This window comes from Oncorhynchus nerka, linkage group LG23, assembly GCF_034236695.1.
Source record: "Oncorhynchus nerka isolate Pitt River linkage group LG23, Oner_Uvic_2.0, whole genome shotgun sequence".
Taxonomy (NCBI): domain Eukaryota; kingdom Metazoa; phylum Chordata; class Actinopteri; order Salmoniformes; family Salmonidae; genus Oncorhynchus; species Oncorhynchus nerka.
In genome coordinates this window covers 48578510-48596710 of record NC_088418.1, presented here as the reverse complement: position 1 = coordinate 48596710, position 18201 = coordinate 48578510, and the positions used below count along the sequence as shown (strand labels likewise).

General features: G+C 45.4%; 1 long non-coding RNA gene across 1 annotated transcript in view; it reads left to right on the top strand.

The window, feature by feature from the left end:
- Positions 1–17519, top strand: part of LOC135563969 (uncharacterized) — a 52197-nt gene extending 34678 nt beyond the window's left edge. The window contains exon 4 of the long non-coding RNA XR_010460726.1: positions 16682–17519. This is a non-coding gene — a long non-coding RNA (uncharacterized LOC135563969). The remainder of the gene's footprint in view (positions 1–16681) is intronic.
- The last annotated feature ends 682 nt before the right edge of the window (positions 17520–18201 follow it).

The window sequence follows — 18201 nt, the reverse complement described above, 5'->3', positions numbered from 1 at the left end:
GCTACTGCCTGGGGGCTATACTGACCTAATAACAAGAGCCAGGAGGAATCTGCATTCCTTTTTTTCTATGTGTGTGCGCGTTGTGATGCATGCTCTCTGTGTGTTCTACGAATGCAAGAGAATGCAAGAACAACATTGTTTTAAACATGACTGGTGAATTGCAGTCAACTAATAGATTTAATCAAATCAAAATAACATTATATTTGTCACATACGCCAAATACAACAAGCCCTAAACTTACAAGCCCTTAACCAACAATGCAGTTTTAAGAAAAAATACTTAAAAAATCAATAAAAGTAACAGGTAGTTATAGAGCAGCAGTAAAATAACAGTACATAGGATAATTACAGGGGGTACCGGTCCAGAGTCAATGTGCAGGGGCACCAGTTAGTCCAGGTAATGGAGGTAATATGTACATGGTAGGTAGGTAGAGTTAAAGTGACTATGCATAGATAATAAACAGAGAGTAGCAGCAGCGTAAAAGAGAGGGGGGGGGGGCAATACAAATAGTCTGGGTAGCCATTTGATTAGATGCTCAGGAGTCTTATGGCTTGGGGGTCGAATCTGTTTAGAAGCATCTTGGACCTAGACTTGGTGCTCTGGGACCGCTTGCCCGTGCGGTAGCAGGGAGAACAGTCTGTGACTAGGGTGGCAGGATTCTTAGACAATGTTTAGGACCTTCCTCTGACACCACCTGGTATAGAGGTCCTAGATGGCAGGAAGTTTGGCCCCAGTGATGTACTGGGCCGTACGCACTACCCTATTTAATGCCTTGCGGTCGGAGGCCGAGCAGTTGCTATACCAGGCAGTGATGCAACCAGTCAGGATGCTCTCGATGGTGCAGCTGTAGAACCTTTTGAGGGTCTGAGGACCCATGGCAAATCTTTTCAGTCTCCAGAGGGGGAATAGTTTTTGTCAGGCCCTCTTCACGACTGTCTTGGTGTGCTTGGACCATGTTAGTTTGTTGGTGATGTGGACACCAAGGAACTTGAAGCTCTCAACCTGCTCCACTGCAGTCCAATACACTTGCCAGTTGGTCAGCGCATGCTTGGAGTACATTTCCTGGTAATCCGTCTGGCCCTGCGGCCTTGTGAATGTTGACCTGTTTAAAGTTCTTACTCACATCGGCTTCTGAGAGCGTGATCACACAGTCTTCCGGAACAGCTGATGCTCTCATGCATGCTTCGTGTTAAGTAATTTAGCTCGTCTGGTAGGCTCGTGTCCCTGGGCAGCTCGCGGCTGTGCTTCCCTTCGTAGTCTGTAATAGTTTGCAAGCCCTGCCACATCCGACGAGCTTCAGAGCCGGTGTAGTACGATTCAATCTGAGTTATGTATTGACGCTTTGCCTTTTTGATGGTTCGTTGGAGGGCATAGCAGGATTTCTTATTAGCTTCCGGCAGCTCTACCCTTTAGCTCAGTGCAGATGTTGCCTGTAATCCATCGCTTCTGGTTGGGATATCTACGTATGGTCACTGTTGGCATGACATCATCGATGCACTTATTGATGAAGCCAGTGACTGATGTGACTGATGTGGTGTACTCCTCAATGCCATCTGAAGAATCCCGGAACATATTCCAGTCTGTGCTAGCAAAACAGTTCTGTAGCTTAGCATCTGCTTCATCTGACCACTATCTTTTTGACCGAGTCACTGGTGCTTCCTGCTTTAGTTTTTGTTTGTTAGCAGGAATCAGGAAGATAGAATTATGGTCAGATTTGCTGAATGGATGGCGAGGGAGAGCGTCTGTGTGTGAAGTAAAGGTGGGCTAGAGTTTTTTTCCCCGTCTGGTTGCACATTTAACATGCTGGTAGAAATTAGGTAAAACGGATTTAAGTTTCCCTGCATTAAAGTCCCTTGCCACTAGGAGTTCCGCCTCTGGATGAGCATTTTCCTGTTTACTTATGGCCGTACACAGTTCATTGAGTGCAGTCTTAGTGCCATCAACAGTTTGTGGTGGTACAGTATGTAGACAGCTAAAAAAAAACAGATGAAAACTCTCTTGGTGTCACGCCTTGGTCAATATGTTTTGTGTTATCGTTATATATTTTGGTCAGGCCAGGGTGTGACATGGGTTTATGTGTTGTGTTCGTATTGGGGTTTTATAGGCATTGGGATTGTGTATGATTAGGGGTGTGTCTAGTTAGGCTTGGCTGCCTGAAGCGGTTCTCAATCAGAGTCAGGTGATTCTCGTTGTCTCGGATTGGGAACCGTATTTAGGTAGCCTGAGTTTCACTTTGTATTCGTGGATGATTGTTCCTGTCTTTGTGTATTCACCAGATAGGCTGTAATAAGTTTCACGTTCCGTTTGTTGTTTTGTATTCACAGTTATTTCATGTATCGTTTCATTTTCGTTCATTAAAGAAACATGAGTAACCACCACGCTGCATTTCGGTCCGACTCTCTTTCCACAACAGACGAACGCCGTTACAGAATCACCCACCACAAACGGACCGAGTGGCGTGGTTACAGGCAGCGACAGCTTGAACAGCGAAGGGAGGACGTTATGGACAGCAATGGCATGGAGTATACGACGTGGGAAGAAATCGACAGGTGGGCGGCCGACCCAGAGAGGGTGCAGGAGCCCGCCTGGGATTCGCTAGATCAGTGTGAAGAGGACTATAGGCGAATGGAGATGAAAAGGAAAACACGGCGGCACAGAGCGAAAACAGAAAGTAAACCCCAAATAATTATTGGGGGAGGGCGCAGAGAGAGAGTGGCTGAGTCAGGAGTCAGACCTGAGCCTACTCTCCCTGTTAATTGTGAGGAGCAGCAATATAAGGACTTCTGGTCTTGGGAGAGGATATTAGACGGAAAAGGACCCTGGGCGCAGCCGGGAGAATATCGCCGTTCCAGGGAAGAACTAGAGGCGGCTAAAGCGGAGAGGCGCTGGTATGAGGAGGCAGCACGGCGACGCAGTTGGAAGCCCGAAAAGCAGCCCAAAAAAATTATTGGGGGGGGCCTAAATGGGAGTATGGCAATGCCAGGTTGGAAACCTGCGCAAACTCCCTGTGCTTTCCGGTGGGCTAGAGAGACCGGGCAGACACCGTGCTATGCTAAGGAGCGCACGGTGTTTCCAGTGCGGGTGCATAGCCCGGTGCGGTACATACCAGCCCTTCGTATTGGCCGGGCTAGAGTGGGCATCGAGCCAGGTAAGCTTGGGCAGGCTCGGTGCTCAAGAGCTCCAGTGCGCCTGCACGGTCCGGTCTATCCAGAGCCACCTCCACACACCAGTCCTCCGGTAGCAGCTCCCCGCACCAGGCTTCCTGTGCGTGTCCTCGATCCTGTAGCACCAGTTCCAGCACCACGCACCAGGCCTTCAGTGCGCCTCGCCTGTTCAGCAGAGCCTTCCTTCCCTCCTACGCTGTCGGAGTCTCCCGCCTGTTCAGCGCAGCCAGAGCCTGTCTCCTCTCCTGCCCTGCCGGAGCCTCCTGCCTGTTCGGAGCAGCCTGAGCTGCCAGTCTGCAGAGAGCTGCCAGTCTGCCAAGTGCTGTCAGTCTGCATGAAGCAGCCAGAGCTGTCAGTCTGCAAAGAGCTGCCAGTCTGCAATGAGCTGTCAGTCTGCAGGGTGCTGTCAGCCTGCATGGAGCAGTCAGAGCTGTCAGTCTGCATGAAGCAGCCTGAGCTGCCAGTCTGCAGAGAGCTGCCAGTCTGCAAGGAGCTGTCAGTCTGCAGGGTGCTGTCAGCCTGCATGGAGCAGTCAGAGCTGTCAGTCTGCATGAAGCAGCCTGAGCTGCCAGTCTGCAGAGAGCTGCCAGTCTGCAGGGTGCTGTCAGCCTGCATGAAGCAGCCAGAGCTGCCAGTCTGCAAAGAGCTGCCAGTCTGCAGGGTGCTGTCAGCCTGCATGGAGCAGTCAGAGCTGTCAGTCTGCATAGAGCAGCTAGATCCGCCAGTCAACCAGATTCTTCCAGATCTGCCAGTCAACCAGTCTCTTCCAGATCTGCCAGTCAACCAGAATCTTCCAGATCTGCCAGTCAACCAGACTCTTCCAGATATGCCAGTCAACCAGAATCTCCCAGATCTGCCAGTCAACCAGAATCTTTCAGATCTGCCAGACAACCAGTCTCTTCCAGATCTGCCAATCAACCAGTCTCTTCCAGATCTGCCAGTCAACCAGTCTCTTCCAGATCTGCCAGTCAACCAGAATCTTCCAGATCTGCTAGTCAACCAGAATCTTCCAGATCCGCCAGCCAGCCAGGATCTACCGGAGCCTACTACCTGCCTGAGCGTCATCTCAGTACTGGGCTTCCTCTCAGTACTGGGCTTCCTCTCAGTACTGGGCTACTCCTCAGTTCCGGGCTACCCCTCAGTCCCGGGCTGCTTCTGTCCCGGGCTGCTTCTGTCCCGAGCTGCCCCTCTGTCCCGAGCTGCCCCTCTGTCCCGAGCTGCCCCTCTGTCCCGAGCTGCCCGCTGCCCCTCTGTCCTGAGCTGCCCCTCAGTCACGAGCTGCCCCTCAGTCCAGTGGGGATCTGGGTGAGGACTATTAGGCCATGGTCGGCGGCGAAGGTGGATTATCCCAGGACGCGAAGGGGAGGAACTAAGACTTTAATGAAGTGGGGTCCACGTCCCGAGCCGGAGCCGCCACCATGGACAGACGCCCACCCGGACCCTCCCTATGGTTTTGAGGTGCGTCCGGGAGTCCGCACCTTAGGGGGGGGTTCTGTCACGCCTTGGTCAATATGTTTTGTGTTATCGTTATATATTTTGGTCAGGCCAGGGTGTGACATGGCTTTATGTGTTGTGTTCGTATTGGGGTTTTATAGGCATTGGGATTGTGTATGATTAGGGGTCTGTCTAGTTAGGCTTGGCTGCCTGAAGCGGTTCTCAATCAGAGTCAGGTGATTCTCGTTGTCTCGGATTGGGAACCGTATTTAGGTAGCCTGAGTTTCACTTTGTATTCGTGGGTGATTGTTCCTGTCTTTGTGTATTCACCAGATAGGCTGTAATAAGTTTCACGTTCCGTTTGTTGTTTTGTATTCACAGTTATTTCATGTATCGTTTCATTTTCGTTCATTAAAGAAACATGAGTAACCACCACGCTGCATTTCGGTCCGACTCTCTTTCCACAACAGACGAACGCCGTTACACTTGGTAAATAGTGTGGTCTACAGCTTGTCATGAGATTACCTCAGGTGAGCAAAACCTAGAGACTTCCTTAAATTTTGTGCACCAGCTGTTTTCAAATATACATAGACCGCAACCACTTGTCGTACCAGAGGCCGCTGTTCTATCCTGCCGAGAAAGCTTCAAACTCGCCAGCTTTATGTTATTCATGTCGTCGTTCAGCCACTCCTCGGTGAAACAGAATTTATTACAGTTTTGACTGTTCCGTTGGTAGGATATACATGATCGTAGTTTGTCTTTTTTATTATAGATTGATTGTACTTTTGCTAATAGGACCAATGGTAATGGTAGATTACCCTCTCGGTGACGTATCCTCACAAGACACCCGGATCTTCATCCACGATACCTCCATCTCTTTCTCCTGCGAGTTACGGGGATGAGGGCCTTGTCGGGCTTCTGAAGTAAATCCTTCCAGTCCTACTCGTTGAAGATATCAATCAGTTGTTTAGCCATTTATCATAATTGGAACATACTGAGTGAATTACAGGGTTTAAACTAAGTCCAAATCTATAGCTAATTAATTAGCTTGTAATATTGTTGCTCACTCTCCCTCCACTGTCACTGTTTGGCCCAAAGCTTTCCAGTTCTATTCTAGTGAAGCTGGGAGTACCGGTGCTGGATGACTTTGTGTCGTTAGCAGCTTTGATTAGTGCCATGGTTCATTGGCCTGTAGTGTTTTATATGGTTCTCAGAGTGATCACTGTACACAGAGAGGTGATAGATGGTAGGTGCAGAGAGAGAGGTGCTCTGTGGGAACCAAATGAACAACGTTTTGAGACTGAAAGCTTTATGACTGTGTTGCTGTATGGCTGGAAGGTGATGAGCTGGGTTTGATGTTTATCAAGCCTGGCACAGTTATATTGACTCGTTTGATTTTTCTCTCTCTCTCTCGTTCTCTGTCTCTTGCTCGCTCACACTCTTCCTCACTCTCTCTTGTTGACTCCCCCTTTCTCCCTCTCGTTCTCTCTCTTCCTCGTGCTCGCGCGAGCTCTCGCTTGCTTTTCCTCTCTCTCTCTCTCTTCCTCATTCTTTTGTTGTTTCCCTCTTTCTCTCTCTCTCCCTCTCTCTCTCCTTCTCTTGTCTCTCTCTCCCTCCCTAGTCTCGTATCTCTCTCGCTCTCTCTCTCTTGTACTTTCTCGCTCTCGCTCTCTCTCTAGCTTTTTCTCTCTCTCGCTCTCTTCCTAATTATTTTGTTGTCTCCCTCGTTCTCTCTCCCTCTCTCTCTTATTCTCTTGTCTCTCTCTTTCCCTCTCTAATCTCTTCTCTCTCCCTCTCGTGCTCTCTCTCGCTCTCTCTCTCTCTCTCTCTCTCTCTCTCTCTCTCGCTCACTCTCTCTCGCTCACTCTCTTCCTCACTCTCTCTTGTTGTGTCCTCTTTCTTCCTCTCTCCCCCTCTCTCTCTTTCTCCTTTTGTCTCTCTATTTCTCTCTTTCTTGTCTCTCCCTCTCCCCCTCTCTCCTATTCCCACTCTCTGTTCAGTAAAGGTGTTGTATGGGCCTCCAGGTATAGTCCCTTCCTGCAGGTAGAATCTCCTCTCTGAGCTGATTCATACAAGGACTCTGAGTTTTGCCAGTTCATTAACCTAATCAAACTCTTTGCCTCAGAGCCAATCCCAGCCCTGTAGAGTGTTGTGTATGTCTAGAGGTTAATGAGTACCCTGGGTGGACAGGCTGTCTGCTAGGTATGAAGTCTTTACGGCTTCATAAGAGCCTGTAAATGTCCTGGGGGCTGTTATAAACTTTATCAACTCATTACTACTGCTATCCAGACCAGAGACTGGACTTTCTCACAGTGCTGGACTATACAGTGCATTACGTTTGGCCAGAGTAGGAGTATCAACCCCTACAAACGTGTACATTTAATTATAATTAATCATATCCAAATAATAATTCACATTTCCTGTTGCTGCAGGACTATTTTCCTGCTTTAGAAAACTATCTCAAATTAAGATCTTAGGTTATAGGATGCCATTTCAAACACCCCATTTGAAGATTACTGAGGTAGTAAACGGGGCTATTTCTTTTGGGAAATGCAGGTGATGTGATTTAGAGTGTGTTGTATATGTGTCACCAAACAGCCTGGTTTCATATACTTGCCATAACATAGTAAACGTACATCTGGGACACTAATGAATATGATACGTTTGGTAGGGTTGCATAAGGCAGATGGTTACTTAAGGCAAAAACAAAAGTGTGCAGTTGGTCAGGGTGGATGGGTGTGTGCATAATGTGAATGTCTAGCAACCCAAAGGTTGTGAGTTCTAATCTCATCACGGACAACTATAGCATTTTTGTTAATTAGCAACTTTTCAACTACTTACTACTTTTTATCTACTTTACAACTAGTTAGCATGTTAGCTAACCATTCCCCTAACCCTAACATTAACCCTTCCCCTAATCCTAACCCTATCTTAACCTTTTAACCTAACTCCAAAATTTTACCTTAACCCCTAGCCTAGCTAACGTTAGCCACCTAGCTAGAATTCTTAACATATCATATGTTTTGCAAATCGTGAAATAAACTATGTTTAGCAAATTCGTAACATATTGTCTGTTTTGCAAATTCGTAGCATAATACGGATTGTAGTTCGTAACATATCATACGAAATGGGTCATGGACATCCACAAATGAATACATACCATAACATATCATACTAAGGTCATCTTGGATTTACATACAGAAACATTTGAAATGCTGTGAGACCAGGTTGCACCAAAAAAAATCAAGTGCTAAGGGACACAATAGGTCACCAGTATTCAAAAATAATCTTTAAGTTTGCTGATCTAGGATCAGATCACCCCGCTCCAAATTATCTTATTAATTACGATCTAAAATGAAAAAAACTATCCTAGATCAGCATGCCCTGTTTTTGAGTAGTTTTGACTCTAGAGTCACATTAACATGAAATAGCTGTTTAAATTGGCCAGCTCTAGGGTCAGCCAATCACAACTGTGATCACTTCTCATTAGCTCAAACATAGATTAATGAGGACATCACCTAATTAATTGGGGATCTGCCAGCTCCATGTGAAACTGAATCTGCCTAAAATTGTGAAATATAGAATATATCCACACCCCAGAAATCAAACTGCCAATAAGTACTGCCAATTACAGGATGTGTGAGGTGTCCATGTTTGGTTATTGTCATGAGAAGCCATTGAGATGCTTGGTCCAAACATTGTATGACAAATGTCTCTCCAGACCCTTATGGTAGGTGTCCACAAGTGGCACCTCATCTGAGATGATATGGGGTGTTTTTGACTTCATAGAATGTGTGTCTGTTTAGGCTCAGGGGCATGTTGAACTTCCAATTCAATACATGGAATTCAACACTCTTTAGTTATTGAATTTTCAATTAATTTCCTCAATTGACAATAGAACTCCACTTGAATGGTTATACATTTTAGTCATTTAGCAGACACTCTTATCCAGAGCAACTTACAGTAGTGAGTGCCTACATTTTCGTACTGATCCCCCATGGGAATCAAACGAACAATTCTGGCATTGCAAGCACCATGCTCTACCAACTGAACCACATTGTAAAGTGAGTGTGTTTGTCTGTTTGTATCAGGCCCTTTAGCAGCCAGATCTGTGTCTGCAGCTGACATCTCTGTCCCAGTCCCATTCCCAGACGTCTCCCTGTGGACAAGACCATTAACGGCCTGAGGGAATGTCTGTAGTGTTTCTATCTGTCCAAAACCGTCAATCTTCATGTCAACTGATAATGACATCACCAAAGCTAGACAACCCTGACATTTCTGGACCTTCTCTTACTGATCCTGGCTGGGGCTGGGACTGACTGTGGAAAAAAACACCCTGGCTGGCTGTTGATGGGAAAGGAACGGAAACGTTGAACATGTCCTCTGTTCAGCGGAAATGGGACCAGTTTTCTTCCAAACTTTCTCAAGACACATTGAGACAATCGTCCTGGACTGAAACTCCTTTATAACTACAATTTGCTACTTATTTGGACAACATACAGCACATCTATCTTGGCTGTTTGCTGTGATTCCCACATCAGGACGTTTGCTCAGGTATTCACTCTTATATTCACAAAGTAAAAAACAACACAAGTTTATACTTTCCTAAAGGGTGAAATTGTCACGCCACCTCCCGCTCCTCCCCCCTGGCACTCAAGGGTGCCAGACTGCCCTGCATTATGCACTTCTGCCACCATCATTACGCACACCTGCCTTCCCCCGTCACACGCATCAGCCATTATTGGACTCACCTGGACTCGATCACATCTGTCATTACCTCCCCTATATCTGTCTGCACCCGTGTGCTGACGCTCTTCCTGTCTTATTTCATGTCTGTTCCTGATTAAATGTTTGACTCCCCGTACCTGTTTCTCTACTCCAGCGTCGGTCCTTACAGAAATGGCATACTGAGCGTTGAAACGACAATCCCTTCTTCATTCAGTCAAATATTGTTATTCCTTATCATATTCTATTTGATATTGCATGGATGAAAGACCCATATATCTGATGTCAGGATATTTTGCTGTGTTGCCCTTTTGTCATATGCTGTTTTGTTATGTGACTTGGATCTGAACTTGATGTAATCCCTCCACAGAAGTGGCAACTTTAAAAGTAATATAAATCTATCTAGTGCCCTCTGAACTTATGATGTTGATAGTCAACATGCAGTGGTTCCTAACCTGCCATTAGAGAGAGCGATAATCTTCCTAACATAACAATAGGTACATATCCTTACATGTCCTTTTGACCTCTGCTTTCTCTGTCCCAAAGTATTCTGGGATAAGGTTTTCAAACGCAACAAATCCAACAGCCGACATTCCATCTCATTCTGTGTCAGTAAGCTTAGCATTTAGCCTTTTGGGCATAAAAACAGATGTTTTTATGAGTATGTTCCCCAAGAGTATGTTCCTGTGATTGCTACATCCTTTTCTATAATGTAAGTCTCTAGAATGATTTTTGATAAGAACGTGGAAACAGCGTTGATTAAATCAGTGCATGCTCAGTGGGGAATGTCTAAGAAGAAGAATATAGGTGAATACATTTAGTAAATCTATTGAGTAAGAGTGCCGGCCACATCTTTTCTTTGTGGCAAGGTAAGAGGGTTAGCAAAACAATAGCTCTGACTGTAGAGCATATCATCTAGTCTTGCTGTTGTGGGATAAACAACATATAATCCTGAATATCAATCAGGTATTTCAATTAGCACAATGTTCAAAGCAACCAGAGAGTTGAATGATGCTGCGGATCTATGCCAGGATGACTACAAGGGCTCTTAGTCAAACACACAATGCTGATGAGTCTTGATATCACCCTCCCCCTTCTCAAGTACAGTCTGGTTTAGTGTGTGTGTGTGCACATGAGCATATACTGTATGTGTAATTGCTGATCAGTCTTTAAGCCAGGCTCTACCCTCATTTCCTACTACCTCCCCTATCTCCTAATCCACAACACTAATACTACCAGTTGGCCCCAATCTAACCATGTTCAAGGGTTTTTGTTTGGCCAGTTATGCAAATGTGTTGATTTACATATTGACGAAAGGCATGGATGGATATTGAGGTTGTGTGTGTTTGTTCGCGTGCATGAGTGTGTTATGTATGTGCACGTACGTGTGTGTGTTTTATTCATCAGTCGGCCTGCTTGCTACATGGATAGCTACTGCCCTTATTAGGGACTTATTTCATGGATTGATGGGAAAACTGATTCTGCCATAATTGTCCAATGTCCACCATAATAAATATCAGACATCTTCGCTTGTGCATAGCTATCCCTTCCACTGACAATATGTCTTTGGTCATGGCGCCGACAAAGATAGTCGCCTCGCTTCACGTTCTTAGGAAACTATGCAGTATTCTTTTTTATGTATTATTTCTTACACTGTTACCCCAGGAAATCTTAAGTCTTATTACATAGAGCCAGGAAGAATTATTGGATTTAAGAGCAACGTCAACTTAACAACATTATGACCAGGAATACGACTTTCCCGAAGCGGATCCTCTGTTTGGACCACCACCCAGGACAATGGATCGGATCCCAGCAGGCGACCCAAAACAACGGCGCTGCGGGAGTTGCAGACGGAGCGGTCTTCTGGTCAGGCTCAATAGACAGGCACATCACTCACCGCTCCTGAGTATACTACTCGCCAATGTCCAGTCTCTTGACAACAAGGTAGATGAAATTTGAGCAAGGGTTGCCTTCCAGAGAGACATCAGAGATTGTAACATTCTCTGTTTCACGGAAACATGGCTCACTCGGCATACGTTATCAGAGTCGGTACAGCCACCCGGTTTCTTCACGCACTGTGCCGACAGAAACAAACATCTCTCTGGTAAGAAGAAGGGCGGGGGGGTATGCCTTATGATTAACGAGTCGTGGTGTGATCATAACAACATACAGGAACTCAAGTCCTTTTTTTCACCGGACCTAGAATTCCTTACAATAAAATGCAGACCGCATTATCTACCAAGCGAATTCTCTTTGATTATAATCACAGCTGTGTATATCCCCCCACTCCCAAGCAGACACCTCGACGGCCCTGAAAGAACTTCATTGGACTCTATGTAAACTGGAAACCAAATATCCTGAGGCTGCATTTATTGTAGCTGGGGATTTTAACAAAGCTAATCTGAAAACAAGGCTCCCTAAATTTTAGCAGCATATAGAATGCGTGACCCAGGCTGGCAGCATTCTGGATCATTGCTACTCTAACTTCCATGACACATACAATGCCCTCCGTCGTCATCCTTTTGGGCAAATCTGACCACGACTCCCAGCCTATAGACAGAAACTGAAACAGGAAACGCCCATGCTCAGGTCTGTTCAACGCTGGTCTGACCAATCGAATTCCACGCTTCAAGATTGCTTCGATCATGTAGACTGGGATATGATCCGGATAGCCTCAGACAACAACATTGATGTATACGCTGATTCGGTGAGTGAGTTTATTAGTAAGTGCATCGGTGATGTTGTATCCACAGTGACTATTAAAACCTTCCCCAACCAGAAACTGTGGATTGATGGCAGCATTTGTGCAAAACTGAAAGCGTGAATCACTGCATTAATCATGAAACATGACCGAAAACAAGCAGTGTAGCTATTCCCTCCGCAAGGCCATCAAACAAGCTAAGTGTCAGTATAGAGACAAAGTAAAGTCACAATTCAACGGCTCAGACACGAGAAGTATGTGGCAGGGTCTACAGTCAATCACAGATTACAAAAAGAAAACCAGCCCCGTCGCGGACACCAAGTCTTGCTCCCAGACAAACTAAACAACTTCTTTGCTCACTTTGAGGACAATACAGTGCCACTGACACGGCCCGATACCAAAACCTGGGGGCTCTCCTTCACCGCAGCCAACGTGAGTAAAACATTTAAACGTGTCAACCCTCGCAAGGCTGCTGGCCCAGACGGCATCCCTAGCCTCATCCTCAGAGCATGCCCAGACCAGCTGGTTGGTGTGCTTACGGACATATTCAATCAATCCCTATCCCAGTTTACTGTTCCCACATGCTTCAAGAGGGCTTCCATTGTTCCTGTTCCCAAGAAAGCTAAGATAACTGAGCTAAATGACTATCGCCCCGTAGCACTCCGTCATCATGAAATGCTTTGAGAAACTAGTCAAGGATCATATCACCTCCACCCTACCTGACACCCTAGAGCAACTCCAATTTGCTTACCGTCCCAATATGTCCACAGACGACGCAATCACACTGCACACTGGCCTAATCCATCTGGACAAGAGGAATACTTATGTAAGAATGCTGTTCATCGATTACAGCTCAGCATTTAAAACCATAGTACCCCCCAAACTCATCATTAAGTTTGAGACCCTGTGCAACTGGGTCCTGGACATTCTGACGGGCTGCCCCCAGGTGGTGAGGGTAGGAAACAACATCTCCACCCCGCTGATCCTCAACACTGGGGCCCCACAAGGGTGCATTCTCAGCTTTCTCCTGTACTCCCTGTTCACCCATGACTGCGTGGCCATGCACGCCTCTAACTCAATCATCAAGTTGCAGACGACACTACAGGGATAGGCTTGATTGCCAACAACGACGAGACGGCCTACAGGGAGGAGGTGAGGGCCTTCGGAGTGTGGTGTCAGGAAAATAACCTCACACTCAACGTCAACAAAACAAAGGAGATGATCATGGACTTCAGGAAACAGCAGAGGGAGCACCCCCCTATCCACATCGACGGGACAGTAGTGGAGAAGGTGGAAAGTTTTAAGTTACTCAGCGTACACATTTATGGACAAACTGAAATGGTCCACCCACACAGATGGTGTGGTGAAAAATGTTCAACAACCCCTCTTCAACCTCCGCACACAACCGTAAGGCTCTCCAGAGGGTAGTGAGGTCTGCACAACGCATCACCGGGGGCAAACTACCTGCCCTACAGGACACCTACACCACCCGATCTCACAGGACGGCCAAAAATATCATCAAGGACAACAACTACTGCCTGTTCATCCCGCTATCATCCAGAAGGCGAGATCAGTACAGGTGCATCAAAGCTGGGACCGAGAGACTGAAAAACAGCTTCTATCTCAAGGCCATCAGACTGTTTAAACAGCCATCACTAACATTGAGTGGCTGTTGCCAACATACTGACTATAATCTCTAGCCACTTTAATAATTAAAATTTGGATGTAAAAAATGTATCACTAGTCACTTAATGGAATGCCACTTTTTACAGTGGGGCAAAAAAGTATTTAGTCAGCCACCAATTGTGCAAGTTCTCCCACTTAAAAAGATGAGAGGCCTGTAATTTTCATCATAGGTACACTTCAACTATGACAGACAAAATGAGAAGAAGAAAATCCAGAAAGTCACATTGTAGGATTTTTAATGAATTTATTTGCAAATTATGGTGGAAAATAAGTCTTTGGTCAATAACAAAAGTTTATCTCAATACTTTGTTATATACCCTTTGTTGGCAATGACAGAGGTCAAACGTTTTCTGTAATTCTTCACAAGGTTTTCACACACTGTTGCTGGTATTTTGGCCCATTCCTCCATGCAGAACTCCTCTAGATCAGTGATGTTTTGGGGCTGTTGCTGGGCAACACGGACTTTCAACTCCCTCCAAAGATTTTCTATGGGGTTGAGATCTGGAGACTGGCTAGGCTACTCTAGGACCTTGAAATGCTTCTTACGAAGCCAGTCCTTCGTTGCCCAGGCGGTGTGTTTGGGATCATTGTCATGCTGAAAGACCCATCCACGTTTCATCTTCAATGCCCTTGCTGATGGAAGGAGGTTTTCACACAAAATCTCATGATACAAGGCCCCATTCATTCTTTCCTTTACACGGATCAGTTGTCCTGGTCCCTTTGCAGAAAAACAGCCCCAAAGCATGATGTTTCCACCCCCATGCTTCACAGTAGGTATGGTGTTTTTGGATGCAACTCAGCATTCTTTGTCCTCCAAACACGACGAGTTGAGTTTTTACCAAAAAGTTATATTTTGGTTTCATCTGACCATATGACATTCTCCCAATCTTCTTCTGGATCATCCAAATGCTCTCTAGCAAACTTCAGACAGGCCTGGACATGTACTGGCTTAAGCAGGGGGACACATCTGGCATTGCAGGATTTGAGTCCCTGGCGGCGTAGTGTGTTACTGATGGTAGCCTTTGTTACTCTGGTCCCAGCTCTCTGCAGGTCATTCACTAGGTCCCCCCGTGTGGTTCTGGGATTTTTGCTCACCGTTCTTGTGATCATTATCGGCAGACTCAGTAGCCTCGGTTTTTCGGATGACTGCCTTGCCTGGAACACAATGGTACTTTGCAGACAGAGTTCAGTGTGTCAAATCGGAGGGCATGCTGTCCGGTCCTCTGGCAGTCTCTATGGGGGTGCCACAGGGTTCAATCCTCGGGCCGACTCTTTTCTCTGTATATATCAATGATGTTTCTCTTGCTGCGGGCGATTCCCTGATCCACCTCTACGCAGACGACACCATTCTATATACATCCGGCCCGTCCTTGGACACTGTGCTATCTAACCTCCAAATGAGCTTCAATGCCATACAACACTCCTTCCGTGGCCTCCAACTGCTCTTAAACGCTAGTAAAACCAAATGCATGCTTTTCAACCATTCGCTGCCTGCACCCGCACGCCTGACCAGCATCACCACCCTGGATGGTTCCGACCTTGAATATGTGGACATCTATAAGTATCTAGAGTCGGCTTTCTATTCCGCAACAAAGCCTCCTTCACTCACGCCGCCAAACTTACCCTAGTAAAACTGACTATCCTACCAATCCTCGACTTCAGCGATGTCATCTACAAAATTGCCTCCAACACTCTACTCAGCAAACTGGATGCAGTTTATCACAGTGCCATCCGTTTTGTCACTAAAGCACCTTATACCACCCACCACTGCGACCTGTATGCTCTGGTCGGCTGGCCCTCGCTACATATTCGTCGCCAGACCCACTGGCTCCAGGTCATCTACATGTCCATGCTAGGTAAAGCTCGGCCTTATCTCAGTTCACTGGTCACGATGGCAACACCCATCCGTAGCACGCGCTCCAGCAGGTGTATCTCACTGATCATCCCTAAAGCCAACACCTCATTTGGCCGCCTTTCGTTCCAGTTCTCTGCTGCCTGTGACTGGAACGAATTGCAAAAATCGCTGAAGTTGGAGACTTTTATCTCCCTCACCAACTTCAAACATCTGCTATCTGAGCAGCTAACCGATCGCTGCAGCTGTACATAGTCTATCGGTAAATAGCCCACCCATTTTTACCTACCTCATCCCCATACTGTTTTTATTTATTTACTTTTCTGCTCTTTTGCACACCAATATCTCTACCTCTACATGACCATCTGATCATTTATCAATCCAGTGTTAATCTGCAAAATTGTAATTATTCGCCTACCTCCTCATGCCTTTTGCAAACAATGTATATAGACTCCCCGTTTTTTCCTAGTGTGTTATTGAGTTGTTAATTGTTTACTCCATGTGTAACTCTGTGTTGTCTGTTCACACTGCTATGCTTTATCTTGGCCAGGTCGCAGTTGCAAATGAGAACTTGTTCTCAACTAGCCTACCTGGTTAAATAAAGGTGAAATAAAAATAAATAAAAAATAAAAATTTGACCCCACGGGGTGAGATCTTGCGTGGAGCCCCAGATCGAGGGAGATTATCAGTGGTCTTGTATGTCTGCCATTTCCTAATAATTGCTCCCACAGTTGATTTCTTCAAACCAAGCTGCTTACCTATTGCAGATTCAGTCTTCCCAGCCTGGTGCATGTCTACAATTTTGTTTCTGGTGTCCTTTGACATCTCTTTGGTCTTGGCCATAGTAGAGTGTGGAGTGTGACTGTTTGAGGTTGTGGACAGGTGTGTTTTATATTGATAATAAGTTCAAACAGGTGCCATTAATACATGTAATGAGTGGAGGACAGAGGAGCCTCTTAAATAAGAAGTTACAGGTCTGTGAGGTCTGTGAGAGCCAGAATACTTATTTTCCACCATAATTTACAAATAAATTCATAAAATATCCTGTAATGTGATTTTCTGGATTTTTTTTCTCATCTGGTTTGCGCTTAGTGGGAATATCATTTTGTTTTTCAACAGGACAATGACCCAAAACACACCTCCAGGCTGTGTATTTGACCAAGGAGGAGAGTGGTGGAGTGCTGCATCAGATGACCTGGCCTCCACAATCACCCACCCTCAACCCAATTGAGATGGTTTGGGATGAGTTGGACCGCAGAGTAAAGGACAAGCAGCCAACACGTGCCCAGCATATGTGGAAACTCCTTCAAGACTGTTGGAAAAGCATTCCTCATGAAGCTGGTTGAGAGAATGCCAAGAGTGTGCAAATCTGTCATCAAGGCAAAGGGTGGCTACTTTGAAGAATCTCAATATAAAATACATTTTGATTTGTTTAACACTTGTTTTGGTTACTATGTGATATTTCATAGTTTTGATGTCTTCACTATTATTATACAATGAATACTTTTTATTTAACCTTTATTTAACCAGGAAGGGCTCATTGAGATTTAAAATCTCTTTTTCAAGAGTGTCCTGGCCAAGATAGGCAGCACGAAGTCATTACAAAAATGACAGACAAACAACATGAAAAACTACAAGTAATCTAGTAATGTCACGTTCTGACCTTAGTTCCTTTGTTTTGTCTTATGTTTTAGTATGGTCAGGGCGTGAGTTGGGTGGGTTGTCTATGTTAGTTTGTCTATGATTTTCTATTTCTGTGTTTGGCCTGGTATGGTTCTCAATCAGAGGCAGCTGTCAATCGTTGTCCCTGATTGAGAATCATACTTAGGTAGCCTGTTTCGTGGGTGTTTATTTTCTGTCTTTGTGTATGTCACCAGACAGGACTGTTTAGTTTCGTATCATTCTCGTTGTTATTTTTGTTTTAGTGTTCTGAGTTGAATAAATATCGTCATGAACACGTACCACGCTGCGCTTTGGTCCGATCCTTGCGACTCCTTGTCAGAAGAAGAAGCCGAGCGTTACAAGTAAAAACCATAGAATTCACAAGAGTATAACAAAATCAAAAAGAGCAAATTAAAAACATTGACAGGTCAGGGAATCAGTCTCAAGATCATTCATCAGCGATTTAAAAATACCAATCGGGACAAGTGGTTCTTCCAGTTTAAAAGTATTTTGTAAGGCGTTCCAAGACGATGGCGCAGAGTACATAAAAGTAATTTTACCAAATTCAGTTCGGACATTTGGAACAGTTAGCAGGATAAAGTCCTGCGAACGAAGAGAGTACCCACCACATTTCTGAACAATAAAAATGCCCAAATAAAAAGGTAGTAAACCCAAAATGGCTTTGTAAATAAAATTATACCAGTGTCTGAGCCTACGAGTGACTAGAGAAGGCCAGCCAACCCTGGTATACAAAGTGCTGTGGTGCGTAAGGGTTTTGCAGTTTAAAATAAATCTCAAAGTGCCATGGTAAAGGGTGTCAATTGATCTCAAACACTGAGCGGAATAATTCATATATAAAATATCCCCATAGTCTAGTAAAGGCATAAATGTAGCTGATACTAGCCTCCTTCTGGCTTCAAAAGAAAAACAGACCTTATTCTTAAAATAAAATCCCAATTTCAGCTTACTTTTTTTTG